Source organism: Oncorhynchus keta, chromosome 19, assembly GCF_023373465.1.
Source record: "Oncorhynchus keta strain PuntledgeMale-10-30-2019 chromosome 19, Oket_V2, whole genome shotgun sequence".
Lineage (NCBI taxonomy): Eukaryota > Metazoa > Chordata > Actinopteri > Salmoniformes > Salmonidae > Oncorhynchus > Oncorhynchus keta.
In genome coordinates this window covers 59,644,131-59,657,744 of record NC_068439.1, presented here as the reverse complement: position 1 = coordinate 59,657,744, position 13,614 = coordinate 59,644,131, and the positions used below count along the sequence as shown (strand labels likewise).

The window sequence follows — 13,614 nt, the reverse complement described above, 5'->3', positions numbered from 1 at the left end:
CCGTGACCCAGGGATGGGCTGTGTCATTCGAAGGTTAGAGCATATTAGATACAAGCCTGCTGGAGTTTCTCATCCGGTTAGCAGGGGGCCATTGTGTCTCTTTTACTGACATTAAATCCATAGTTGCTATGAGAAAATGTTCCTGGAACTGTGTCCCTGCAGGGGAGGAACAGGAGGTATTTTCACCTGTTTCGCTACTTAACATCTCTTCCTCTACTTGTACATTTATATTTATGTGTTTGTGCCTTCTTTTCTGGATGTTTGTTGTTATTCCTGTTGTGTTCCTCTGGTCCAGCAGGAGCCAATACTAACGTAATGTTGAAGCGAGGTCATATCTTTGCCTCTGGCTTTATACTGGCTATTGGATAACTTTTAATTACGGATATTGAGGAGGATGCCCACGTTCTTTATTTCTTGTAATGTAATTTACAACAGGCTAGAGTCTGGGTTTCAGAAGCACCTCAGAGAGATATGTACCATCTAAAATGGCTCTGATTTCAAACAAAGCCATTAAATCCCACATAGAACTTGAACAGTTGAAGCACAATACTTAAATTGAGGTGAGTTACATTGCAATTACTTTAGATTGTAGTTGCATTACTATTACATCGTTGTTGTAGATTGATACTGTAGGTGTGGCTCAATTACAATAACCTTCCCAGTAGGACCCTCACTATAAGTGGGTAACACAGCAAAGACAGATTGGGCTTGAAGAGAAAAGGTGCTGTGTGTGGCTTTCTTTCACAGACTGGCACTCAGTATTTTGCACAGTAGGGGTGTCGCTGTCTTCTGTCACACCATCTGCCTCCAATTCTGCTGTTGCTCTATCTTTCTATTCACCTCACATTCTTCCTCTCTCTCTTGCTTTCTCTCTTTCTCACTCTCCCTCTTGCTTTCTCTTTCTTGCTTTCTGCCCCCCCCTCTCTATCTCTTGCTTTCTCTCGTTCTTTCTCTCTTTGCTTCATCTGGGAAAACATCCAGTCATAATAACACTCAAAGACCTGACAGATATTAGTGAAAAATAATTTATTGCAGCTTGAGTTAAAACATACAGTAACCATACTGTGGTTTTGCCATGGAAATTCCTTTTTGAAGAGGTAGAGATGTGTAAAAGTGAAAGCTGTGGTCAATTAAAGTGTTAAATGAGACCTATAACAGTTCTCGGCAGGTGTCTGTTGCCTTGGGCAATACCGTATTTCTCTTTTAGAAGAAAACAAAACCTTGCATCACTAAATGTGTCATCACAAAGACCCAAGGGAGAAATGGTTATCTTCTCATTAATTGGATTTAAGAGCTCTATTTTTTTCTGGCTGTGTGTAATTGTAAGAAAAACACTTCAGGGGAGAAGAAGGTGCCAGATGCTTTGGCAATCTGACCTTTGCTTTGGGGGGCTGAGTTCTTACTGGAAAAAAAAAAATATATATATATATATATATATACACAGTGCATTCAAAAAGTATTGAGACCCCTTCACTTTTACATTTTTGTTACGTTACAGCCTTAAATTGTTTCCCCCCACATCAATCTACACACAATACTCCATAATGACAAACAAAACCAGATTACAAATGTATTAAAAAATACACTGCTCAAAAAAATAAAGGGAACACTTAAACAACACAATGTAACTCCAAGTCAATCACACTTCTGTGAAATCAAACTGTCCACTTAGGAAGCAACACTGATTGACAATAAATTTCACATGCTGTTGTGCAAATGGAATAGACAACAGGTGGAAATTATAGGCAATTAGCAAGACACCCCCAATAAAGGAGTGGTTCTGCAGATGGTGACCACAGACCACTTCTCAGTTCCTATGCTTCCTGGCTGATGTTTTGGTCACTTTTGAATGCTGGCGGTGCTTTAGTGGTAGCATGAGACGGAGTCTACAACCCACACAAGTGGCTCAGGTAGTGCAGCTCATCCAGGATGGCACATCAATGCGAGCTGTGGCAAGAAGGTTTGCTGTGTCTGTCAGCGTAGTGTCCAGAGCATGGAGGCGCTACCAGGAGACAGGCCAGTACATCAGGAGACGTGGAGGAAGCCGTAGGAGGGCAACAACCCAGCAGCAGGACCGCTACCTCCGCCTTTGGGCAAGGAGGAGCAGGAGGAGCACTGCCAGAGCCCTGCAAAATGACCTCCAGCAGGCCACAAATGTGCATGTGTCTGCTCAAACGGTCAGAAACAGACTCCATGAGGGTGGTATGAGGGCCCGACGTCCACAGGTGGGGGTTGTGCTTACAGCCCAACACCGTGCAGGACGTTTGGCATTTGCCAGAGAACACCAAGATTGGCAAATTCGCCACTGGCGCCCTGTGCTCTTCACAGATGAAAGCAGGTTCACCCTGAGCACATGTGACAGACGTGACAGAGTCTGGAGACACCGTGGAGAACGTTCTGCTGCCTGCAACATCCTCCAGCATGACCGGTTTGGCGGTGGGTCAGTCATGGTGTGGGGTGGCATTTCTTTGGGGGGCCGCACAGCCCTCCATGTGCTCACCAGAGGTAGCCTGGCTGCCATTAGGTACCGAGATGATATCCTCAGACCCCTTGTGAGACCATATGCTGGTGTGGTTGGCCCTGGGTTCCTCCTAATGCAAGACAATGCTAGACCTCATGTGGCTGGCGTGTGTCAGCAGTTCCTGCAAGAGGAAGGCATTGATGCTCTGGACTGCCTGTTCCCCAGACCTGAATCCAATTGAGCACATCTGGGACATCATGTCTCGCTCCATCCACCAACGCCATGTTGCACCACAGACTGTCCAGGAGTTGGCGGATGCTTTAGTCCAGATCTGGGAGGAGATCCCTCAGGAGACCATCCGCCACCTCATCAGGAGCATGCCCAGGCGTTGTAGGGAGGTCATACAGGCACGTGGAGGCCACACACACTACTGAGCTTCATTTTGACTTGTTTTAAGGACATTACATCAAAGTTGGATCAGCCTGTAGTGTGGTTTTCCACTTTAATTTTGAGGGTGACTCCAAATCCAGACCTCCATGGGTTGATAAATTTGATTTCCATTGATAATATTTGTGGGATTTTGTTGTCAGCACATTCAACTATGTAAAGAAAAAAGTATTTAATAAGAATATTTCATTCATTCAGATCTAGGATGTGTTATTTTAGTGTTCCCTTTATTTTTTTTGAGCAGTGTATATAAAAATATATAATTTACATAATTATTCAGACCCTTTACTCTGTACTTTGTTGATGCACCTTTGACAGCGATTACAGTCATGAGACTTCTTGAATATGACGCAACAAGCTTGGCACACCTTTATTTGGGAACTTTCTCCCATTCTCCTCTGCAGATCCTCTCAACCTCAGTCAGTTTGGATGGCAGCACAGCTATTTTCCTGTCTCTCTAGAGATATTCAATTGGGTTCAAGTTCAGGCTCTGGCTGGGCCACTCAAAGACCTGTTGGAAGGTGAACCTTCGCCCCAGTCTGAGGTCCTGAGCGCTCTGGAGCAGGTTATCATCAAGGATCTCTCTGTACTTTGCTCTGTTCATCTTTCCCTCGATCCTGACTAGTTTCCCAGTCCCTGCCGCTGAAAAACATCCCCACAAGATGATGCTGCCACCACTATGCTTCACTGTAGGAATGGTATTGTCCAGGTGATGAGCGGTGCCTGGTTTCTTCCAGATGTGACGCTTGTCATTCAGACCAAAGAGTTCAAGCAGAGAATCTTGTTTCTCATGATCTGAGAGTCCTTTATGTGCCTCTTGGCAAACTTCTAGCGGCCTGTAATATGCCTTTTGCTGAGGAGTGGCTTCCGTCTGGCCACTCTACCATAAAGGCCTGATTGGTTGCAGAGTGCTGAGTGCTGCAGAGATGGTTGTCCTTCTGGAAGGTTCCACAGAGGAACTCTGGAGCTCTGTCAGAGTGACCATCAGGTTCTTCTCCCCTGATTGCCAGATCTAGGAAGAGTCTTGGTGGTTCCAAACTTCTTCCATTTAAGAATGATGTAGGCCACTGTGTTCTTGGGGATGTTCAATGCTGCAGAAATGTTTTGGTACCCTTTCCCAGATCTGCGCTTCGACACAATCCTGACTCAGAGGTCTACGGACAATTCCTTCGACCTCATGGCTTTTGCTCTGACATGCACTGTCAACTGTGGGACCTTATATAGACAGGTGTGTGCATTTCCAAATCATGTCCAATCAATTGAATTTACTACAGGTGGACTCCAATCAAGTTGTAGAAACATCTCAAGGATGACCGATGGAAACAGGATGCACCTGAGCTCAATTTCGGGTCTCATAGCAAAGGGCCTAAATACTTATACAAATAAGGCATTTCAGTTTTTTGCTAAAAAAAATATGGGGTTGTGAGTGTAGATTGAGGATTTTTATTTATTTAATCCATTTTAGAATAAGGCTGTAATGTAACAAAATGTGGAGAAAGTGAAGGGGTCTGAATACTTTATGAATGCACTGTAAAGAGAGAGAGAGAGAGAAAGAGAGGGCGAAAGAGAGAGAACGAGTGAGGGGGGTCAATATACAGTATAATATACAGTAAAGGTTTGCTCATTAATCCATTTCTGTTGATTACGTTATACAACAGTAATACTATGAAAGCCAAACTCTCTGTGTCACAAAGTAAATAGGTATGGAAATAAACAAGCTACATATACACTTCCTGATCTCATAACTAAACAAATTATGACTGATAATGAAAGTGTAGACATTTAAGGAAATATAGTTTCTTTTTGAGACAAAGTCTGTGAGACAGAACAGTTAGACAGCAGTAGCCCTGTTAAGCATATAACTACTCCAAATGAGGTCAATGAACCAAAGTGGTGTCACAGAACACTGAAAAGTGTCCGAGTAGTTTTCCAATAACAAATAGCTCATGAAGCACGGCTGTGTGTGTGTTTCTCGTAGTTGAGCCAGCTGAATGGAGGCCTTTTGTCCTGCTGGCAGACCCACTCTGCTCTGACTTCTTGTTTACCGGCTGAGGCTCTGACAGGGGATTTCCTCTGTGGCAAAAAAGAATCCCTAAATCTCATCATGGAGGCTTTTTACCGAAACTCTGTTGAAGTGTTGTCATTGTGGCATTACCTTTATTACACACTTACACCTTTATTACACACTTTCATGTGTACTATGAGTAGGCACACACACACTACTCCCCCACCCCACACACACAAACGCTGCTCCATAATTCTAATGCACTCTCTCCCAATTATTATGGTAAATATGTGCCATTCATGTAACCTATCAAGAAAGAAGAGCCCAACTAATGGTTTGCTATACTGTATACTGTAAGTAATTACCTTACATAACTAACTATTTTTCGGCATCAATTATAGACTCATATTGGGTATTAATTCTCATTTTAGCAATAATGATGATAGAATATTCTCTCAATTAAATAAAATATTCTCTCAATTACCCGTAAATACATTAGATAGATACAAAGCAAGTTGTTTCTGCCTACAGTAAAGTGCTCAATTTTATCATCATCATCCCATATAACGTTCTAGTTTAACAACACAGTCCCAGAAAACGTGGCATTTTGCATCCTGAGTGACACACTCAATGCAACGCACACACTGAACTCTTGAAACGGGTGAAAAGGCAAATGAGGTTACGGTACAGGTATAGGGTTGGCTTTAGGACCCAGGGCGATTCAAATGTCGTTCAGACATAAGGCTCGGTTGGTTTAATGGGAGAAAGGCTAGACTTCTTGTGCACGAGGATACATTAACGAATACGCATGGACATATCTGCTGATAAATTGTCAAAGAGTCCAAGCAATGGCCCGGAATAACATTTGAATTGGTTAAGGTAAAGTACTGTGTTTGATTTCTTATTTTGTTGTTTCAGTCTTCAGTCATGCCAGAAAGGGTAGTTCCCATTGTAGTCAGTGGGATGCGGATATCTTCTTCACCCAATCTACTGCTAGGCCTAGAACTGTAAAAAAAACGAGCCAAAATATGAGAAATATTTACAATTCGGGATATTGTTCCACTTAGCCGACTGTGTGTAATGTGTAGCTTTGTGACGCATAGCTCATTTCCACAGTAATACACGTTATTACATTTCTTACATTATATTTACGAAGAGTTCACATAATTACTGTAAAATTGTATTTTTTTTAGGTGTCGCGCACAGTGCTCGGGAAACTAAAGTCATTTCCCTGTCATTAATTGTTATGTTAGTAGTACATTTGCTTTAATGCTGCTTGGCATCAGTTAGCCACAGCAAGGAGTGTAAATCCGCCGTACAGTGTTATTAGTGACAAGTCCAATAAGTTTTCCAACATCTTTTTGTTCTTTGGTGAAGCTCAGCCTATTCACTCATTATTGTCTTGTAGCCTAATTTAGTTGAAACTTCGTTTCATTATTTTATTGATGAACCTAAAATAACTGAGCGGGACTTGAAGGTTGTTCCATTGATATATTTTCTACATTGTAGGCTAACCATTGAGAATAAGGGAACCTGCTTTTTGCAGTAGGCTAACACGTGTGCTGTAACCCTACTGAAACAATGGCCCCCACTTATTGCGTTATAGTGTGGAAACATTGTATCCATATCGTGTGTCAACCCTAAAAGATTGGCTGAAACGTTGTATTCAAACGGTGATTTGATTACAAAATGTATTTCATGAAAAGCAACCACTGTATGAAGTTCTAAATGACCTATTTTAGTGCATAAAAAAAAAAAAGATTTCACACTATCTTTGCGTGATAGATTTGTGTCATGACATGCCATTTGCAAAAATGATGTGATGTTAAACTGTCAGATTTGCAGTGCATCTGCCTATTCTCAATTATGGATTTTGCCACAGGCGAGTAAGTGCAGTAATCACCATGATTATTTTTGATTTTTTTACTTTTACTCCATATTACTTAGAGAACAAAATATAGAACGTTTAGGAGATAGTGAGATTGTGTGATTGTGTTGAAGCATTTAAAAACAAGATGTGATGGACAGAGGCTAGTATTCATTATCAATCTCCAGGAATAATTGAGCTGAAATTATGCCTACAGCAAAAATACCTCTCAAAACACTACAATTACATAACAGAACAATTGACTTAAAATCCTTACACTGACAAAGTGACCGGTGAAAATGTAGCAAGGCTTTCCTCTGGTACCCAACTCAGCATCTTTCGATACCAATGTCCAAGCCAAGGGCAGGGTTATTGTGAGCATAAGGAAAAACACGCAAATTAAATCAGACACCACGCACACATGTTGTCTCTCTCACACAACTGCTATCTCCTCTTAGACATGCTCCTAAAATCTAGTGTGTGTGGATTACCTTGAGAAGAGAGTGAGCACACACTAACAAGGAGGTCAGACAGGATTCAAGGCAGATTTGTGGTGATGCCAGGGTACCACTGACATTTTTTCGGAGGAGGAAGGGGGAGCATATTGAGGCTTAAAACAAACAAGTTGCCATGAAAATAATCCATTCCAGTTGGGAACAGTTCTCCACTAAATGCCAATATCTTTGTTTGATCATGGTCAATACTCACAGTTGTTGCTAAACATGGCAGATAAATAATTTTGAAGCCAGAAATGAGATGGTTACGAATGTCTCACATATAACGTGTGTGCCTGGGGTTGTTTTGAGGAACAGGAGACCTAAAACATAAGGAGAGTATGGAGAGTGCAAGAGACAGGCTGTGACAACCTTTTGAAGTACGCAGTAGTGTGAACTGTTTGCCCTGTGGATGTAAATACCTCATATTTGGTTGTAGCCTGAATATGAGGAATGTCTCTGGAGTCTGCTGCTGTAGCACAGACAAGCGTATTGTGCCGGTCAGCGAGCCAAGAGGTTCAGATGTACTATTAGACAAATGGCAAGAGGAGTTGTTGTGTCAACCGCGCGGACACACATACACACAACCTCCAGATCCTATGACATTTTGACAAGGGGTCCACCCTCACCTCTTACAACCCTCAAAGCATTTCACTGTCTCTGTGTGTTTGAGAAAGATAACCCTTTGAATCCCATCAGAGGTCAAGGAGTGGGGCAGCATGAAGGATATCAGTCAAACAACATGTCAGTATTTGAGTCTTTCAACCCAATTCATTGTCTAGACAGATGAGGTCTGAAGAAACGTCTAATCATGGCTACTTCTCAAGGGTTTACGAATTAACTAGCCACAACCACCTTAAAACAGACACTTCTGTTTGTAATCCATAGTCAGTCTCTTTTCCACTCTTTCTCACGCACAGACATCCAGTCAAGCTTACAGCGCCAGCCTAGTTGTTACACCCAGTAATAGTCTCTCTTAACTAAGCTGAGTGTATTTCATATGCTTATGTTTTACAGGGAGGTAAAATATGCTGTACACTAATTGCATAAATAAGCACTCTGTTACCCATCTTCACGCTCGTCAGGAAAAATGTGGCGACTCACTCAAGGTGGTCCATTTGAAAACAAGGGGGGTGGTGGTTGCTTAGTTACCTAACATAAAAACAAACAACAATCTAAACACTGTAATTCAGAGGCGAACCACCCTGTCCAAAGTCATTAGAATTCAAGGAATGGATCTGGAAATGAGTTTTATATTTGGGTCCTGTAAATGCTCCTTCTATGCTATTCACCCAATCATTGTTCCCTTTTGCTCAGCCTGTTCCCGAACATTAGCAATTAATGCAAAGGATGTTGACAGCCTACTGAATGTGAGGATGTTGACAGCCTGCTGAATGTGAGAATATTGACAGCCTGCTGAATGTGAGGATATTGACAGCCTGCTGAATGTGAGGATATTGACAGCCTGCTGAATGTGAGGATATTGACAGCCTGCTGAATGTGAGAATATTGACAGCCTGCTGAATGTGAGAATATTGACAGCCTGCTGAATGTGAGGATATTGACAGCCTCTTTTAAACAACTCTTAACAGAAGTTACCTCCACACTGATTACATGAGTAACGTTTGTCACGTTTCTGTCTCAATTGATTCTGGCAGATTATTCAAAGTTGCCAGACATGATTGGAAACAACAGTCAATCTGAAGAAAGTCACACCACACAGGATTGGGGGTCTTTCTTTAGAATATTGTGTACTATAAGGTGAGGGATCATTAGCTAACATGGTCAGTGGTCACCTGGTTAGTAACCAAACAGAACAGCAAATAAAATAGTTGGTCTAGTATGGGCAATGTGGCTGACTCTTGTATTTGCATCATTTCACCCATTTAGTGGAATGAACCTGGGGAACTCTACCTGTCAGGAACTGTACCTGGCAGAAACAGCTGCTACATGTATGAGTCGTTAGGACTAAGGGTGATTCCACATAAAAGTCCTCCCTCAGCCTTTACACCGCACACACTGTCTCATGCACATTATCTACCGTCTGCAGTTTCGGGCCTGGCAGACTTTGTATGTTAACTCAATCCATTGACAAAACTGCAGGTTTATTTGCCTGCTATCATCCTTTTCAAGGGCCAACATCTCCTGTACTTTGAAAGGCACACTTGCACAGAGCCGCTGCTGGGATGCATCCTATTCACCATAAAACCCTGCTACTCCACATGTTAATTAATGTCAAGGCATGTCCACTGACATCCCCCAAATCCCAGCTGTGGATGTGCAGCTGCGTGGCATGAAGAAGAGTCCATCCTCTTTCTTGCTGTATTTTATACACTCCCTCTCTCTTCTCTGCAGCAGCTTCCCTGGCTCCCTGACACTGGGGCGCGTGGTGCACACTCCACCATGACGAGGCCACAAATGTCGAACGAGGCGTGGCGGTGGCAGCCCTAAGGGGCCTCTGTTTTTCCTCTTTCCCTCTTTCTTTCCCTCCCTCATTTCCCATTCCTCCCTCTCGTTCTCCCTCCCTCTGTATCGGTCTTTCTCTTGCTCCTACTCTTTCTCCTTCTTTCTTCCTTCTCTCCTCCCCTCCCTCTCCTCCCCTCCCTCTCTGGCTTGGCCACGTGACCAGCTGTGAGGGCGTTGGGTTCATTCGAGTGCTGCTGCTGCTGGTGTGTGTGTGTGTGTGTGTGTGTGTGTGTGTGTGTGTGTGTGTGTGTGTGTGTGTGTGTGTGTGTGTGTGTGTGTGTGTGTGTGTGTGTGTGTGTGTGTGTGTGTGTGTGTGTGTGTGTGTGTGTGTGTGTGTGTGTGTGTGTGTGTCTGAGGGAGCGAGTGTTTTGGCCATGGGCCAAGTCTCTTTTCCCCTTAGCAGCCAGCCGGCAGTGGCGGGGTGGGCGGGTGGGGGGGCGTGCAGGCGTCTTTGGGAGGGGTGGAGCGCTCTGGGCTGCAGGAGTGTGCCTGAACCAGGAGGAGATGTCAGTGTGAGGTCCTAAGGGGTGTATGTATGTATGTATGTATGCATGAGACATTTTTGTGTGGTTTTGGTACGGTAGCATTTGTTAGAGTTATTAGTCTGGTTTTGTGTGTGCATGACATGACCATTTGTATCAGCCTATAGGTGTTTTTGTGATAATGTGTTTACTGCACATTTTTCTATGTGCTCCCATGTGTTGGGCTGCATGCTGTTCATAAGGTGTGAGAGGAGTGAGTGTTTCTGTTTCTTACATGTTTTGTATGTCTGTTGTTGGATGATTTAGTGTTAGCTGTTTTGTGTGCATCCATGTGCTTCTGCTGGCATAATACGAGTGTGTGTTTGTGCATCCGTGTGCTTCTGCTGGCATATTACGAGTGTGTGTTTGTTAATCTGTGTGTTTCTGTTGGCATAATACGAGTGTGTGTTTGTGCATCCATGTGCTTCTGCTGGCATAATACGAATGTGTGTTTGTGCTGCACGTTGGGGCAGGGGAGTTAACCACATGGGCAAGAGGGCTGTTGTTAAAGATATCTGTCGTTCACAGGAACACTGTGGTCTCTTTCTGTGCGTACCAAGGAAATCGGAAAGGGTCCATCGCGCTCTCCCAGAAGTTTGGTTGATGCGTAAAATCTGTGAATTCACAAAGCAAAAGAGTGTGATGGGTCCGCACTAAAGAATGTCACATAAAGCTTACTTCGTTTTTCGAGGCGCCAGACATTAGGGATGGACATTTGACCTTTTTCAACTGTTTTACTCTTAATAGTAAATAAATAAAAGCTGTTTTTAGAACACATTGCCTGCACTGGAATTTGTTTGTGGTGAATTTGTCTACATGCCTAGGTTTCCCATGCTCGGTCTTGGGCACCCAAAGGGGTGCACATTTAGTTTTTGCTCTAGTACTACACAGCTGATTCAACTAATCATTAAGCTTTTATCATTTGAACCTTCAGCAGTGTGGTGCTTGTTTGTAGGAGCCTATGGCTGTGGAATGGCATAGCCTTGTTTTGTTAATTTAGCAGACAATATGCTCTTATTTCCTGAGCCCTTATCACAGTCAAGACACATTTTATAGTAAAAAATAGAACTGTGATGCACATCTCCTGTCTGGAACACTTATTCTCAAACAGTGATCATTTGAAACTGGGCTCAATTTGAAAAATATTTTTCAGGGGTACAAACCAAAAAAATTGGTCTTCTTTTCGATATACAGACATTTTGATTGAGATTATCCTGACTGTTAACAATTCCACATTGGACACCAGTGTTTGGTGAGTAGGTCTATTCTTAATGATTCTGACAAAAATATGAATTTTGTCTTTATCAAAATAATGTTTTAGCATATTTTCAGTCTGGAACCTGTCTATTTAGGGTGGTTATACCCTAGTCTAACCAATTCTAAATGGCACTAGCAATTTGCAAAGTAGGGGTCATCACTAGCTACCACAGCCACAAAGTCATAAACAATAAATCGTTAATCATAAACCCTGCCTGTTTCTAAATCAAATCTAATTTATTTGTATAGCCCTTCGTACATCAGCTGATATCTCAAATTGCTGTACAGAAACCCAGCCTAAAACCCCAAACAGCAAGCAATGCAGGTTGTAGAAGCACGGTGGCTCGGAAAAACTCCCTAGGAAGAAACCTAGAGAGGAACCAGGCTATGTGGGGTGGCCAGTCCTCTTCTGGCTGTGCTGGGTGGAGATTATAACAGAACATGGCCAAGATGTTCAAATGTTCATAAATGACCAGCATGGTCAAATAATAATAATCACAGGCAGAACAGTTGAAACTGGAGCAGCAGCACGGCCAGGTGGACTGGGGACAGCAAGGAGTCATCATGTCAGGTAGTCCTGAGGCATTTCTATAATTTCTCTTTATAAAATCAGATTTTAAACATAACCCTGAACCACACTGCTAACCTTATGCCCAAACATTCATGAGTTTTTCTAATATAGAGACTTTGATTTTGTGACTGGCAGCTAGTGACAACCGCAAAGTAGCTGAAGCGGGAAATTACGCAATTGTTCCAAACTTGCAGCTCATTATTGTAACACATATTTCGCTACTTCAGTCAACCAGTCCATTTTATATTTGTGATAAAACTGTCGTCATCCCATCAGTTAGATATGTTTTTAAAGGCATTTATTTCTGTAGGCACACCAGTGTGTAGAGGGAGCGCTCAGAACACAATTGAGTGAGACACGGAGGTGTAAAGGCTTTTAGGTTTTTTGGAATCAGAATGTGTGATGCTTGGCTTGGTTTGTTTTTTCTTGTGTCCCGCAAATGCACAGGTACAAATGGAACACTAGAGTTAAAGTAAATTAAGGTTTTGGTCAAGACAACATTTTGACCAAATAGTTTTACAGTTATAGTTTTTAAATACTTTCTTTAAATTTTTTATTTTTTATCTCTGGTTAAATATTGAGTTTTGACGTCTGTTTGAGTACTCGATTATTCATGCCCACCCCTACCAGACATTGATGGGTGGTGGGTGTGTGTCTAGCAAGGAGAAAGGAAGGAATGAGGAAGAGGGGTGTATGCTGGGGGCAGCAGGATTTTTCTCTGGAATTAGTCTACCTTTTACCGTCTCTGTTCTCATTGGCTAGTCCCAGTCAATAGGGCCCTTGCTGCACCCCCCTTGCTATCACCGGATCATCTCAAAGAAATTCCTCTGGTCTGCCTATAGGTCCGTCTGAGATTCATTACACTGTACATTCCATTCTGGGTGACATGACTTCAAATCAAATGTACAGTCGTGGCCAAAAGTTTGGAGTATGACACAAATATTAATTTTCACAAAGTCTGCTGCCTCAGTTTGTATGATGGCAATTTGCATATACTCCAGAATGTTATGAAGAGTGATCAGATGAATTGCAAAGTCCCTCTTTGCCATGCAAATGAACTGAATCCCCCAAAAACATTTCCACTGCATTTCGGGCCTGCCACAAAAGGACCAGCTGACATCATGTCAGTGATTCTCTCGTTAACACAGGTGTGAGTGTTGACGAGGAAAAGGCTGGAGATCAATCCAGATTGATCCCCAATCTGTCATGCTGATTGAGTTTGAATAACAGACTGGAAGCTTCAAAAGGAGGGTGGTGCTTGGAATCATTGTTCTTCCTCTGTCAATCATGGTTAACTGCAAGGAAACACGTGCCGTCATCATTGCTTTGCACAAAAAGGGCTTCACAGGCAAGGATATTGCTGCCAGTAAGATTGCACCTAAATCAACCATTTATCAGATCATCAAGAACTTCAAGGAGAGCGGTTCAATTGTTGTGAAGAAGGCTTCAGGGTGCCCAAGAAAGTCCAGCAAGTGCCAGGACCGTCTCCTAAAATTGATTCAGCTACGGGATCGGGGAACCACCA

The 13,614-nt window shown here is 42.7% G+C and overlaps 1 protein-coding gene and 1 long non-coding RNA gene across 3 annotated transcripts in view; both read left to right on the top strand.

Moving 5' to 3' along the window:
* Positions 1–5,625: 5,625 nt before the first annotated feature.
* LOC118398585 (RAC-alpha serine/threonine-protein kinase) overlaps positions 5,626–13,614 on the top strand; it is a 46,729-nt gene continuing 38,740 nt past the window's right edge. For both annotated transcript variants that reach the window (XM_035794078.2, XM_035794077.2), the window contains exon 1: positions 5,626–5,792. The gene's annotated coding sequence lies outside the window, so the exon portion shown is untranslated. The remainder of the gene's footprint in view (positions 5,793–13,614) is intronic.
* LOC127909435 (uncharacterized) overlaps positions 10,211–13,614 on the top strand; it is a 76,233-nt gene continuing 72,829 nt past the window's right edge. Inside the window, exon 1 of the long non-coding RNA XR_008071102.1 lies at positions 10,211–11,843. This is a non-coding gene — a long non-coding RNA (uncharacterized LOC127909435). The remainder of the gene's footprint in view (positions 11,844–13,614) is intronic.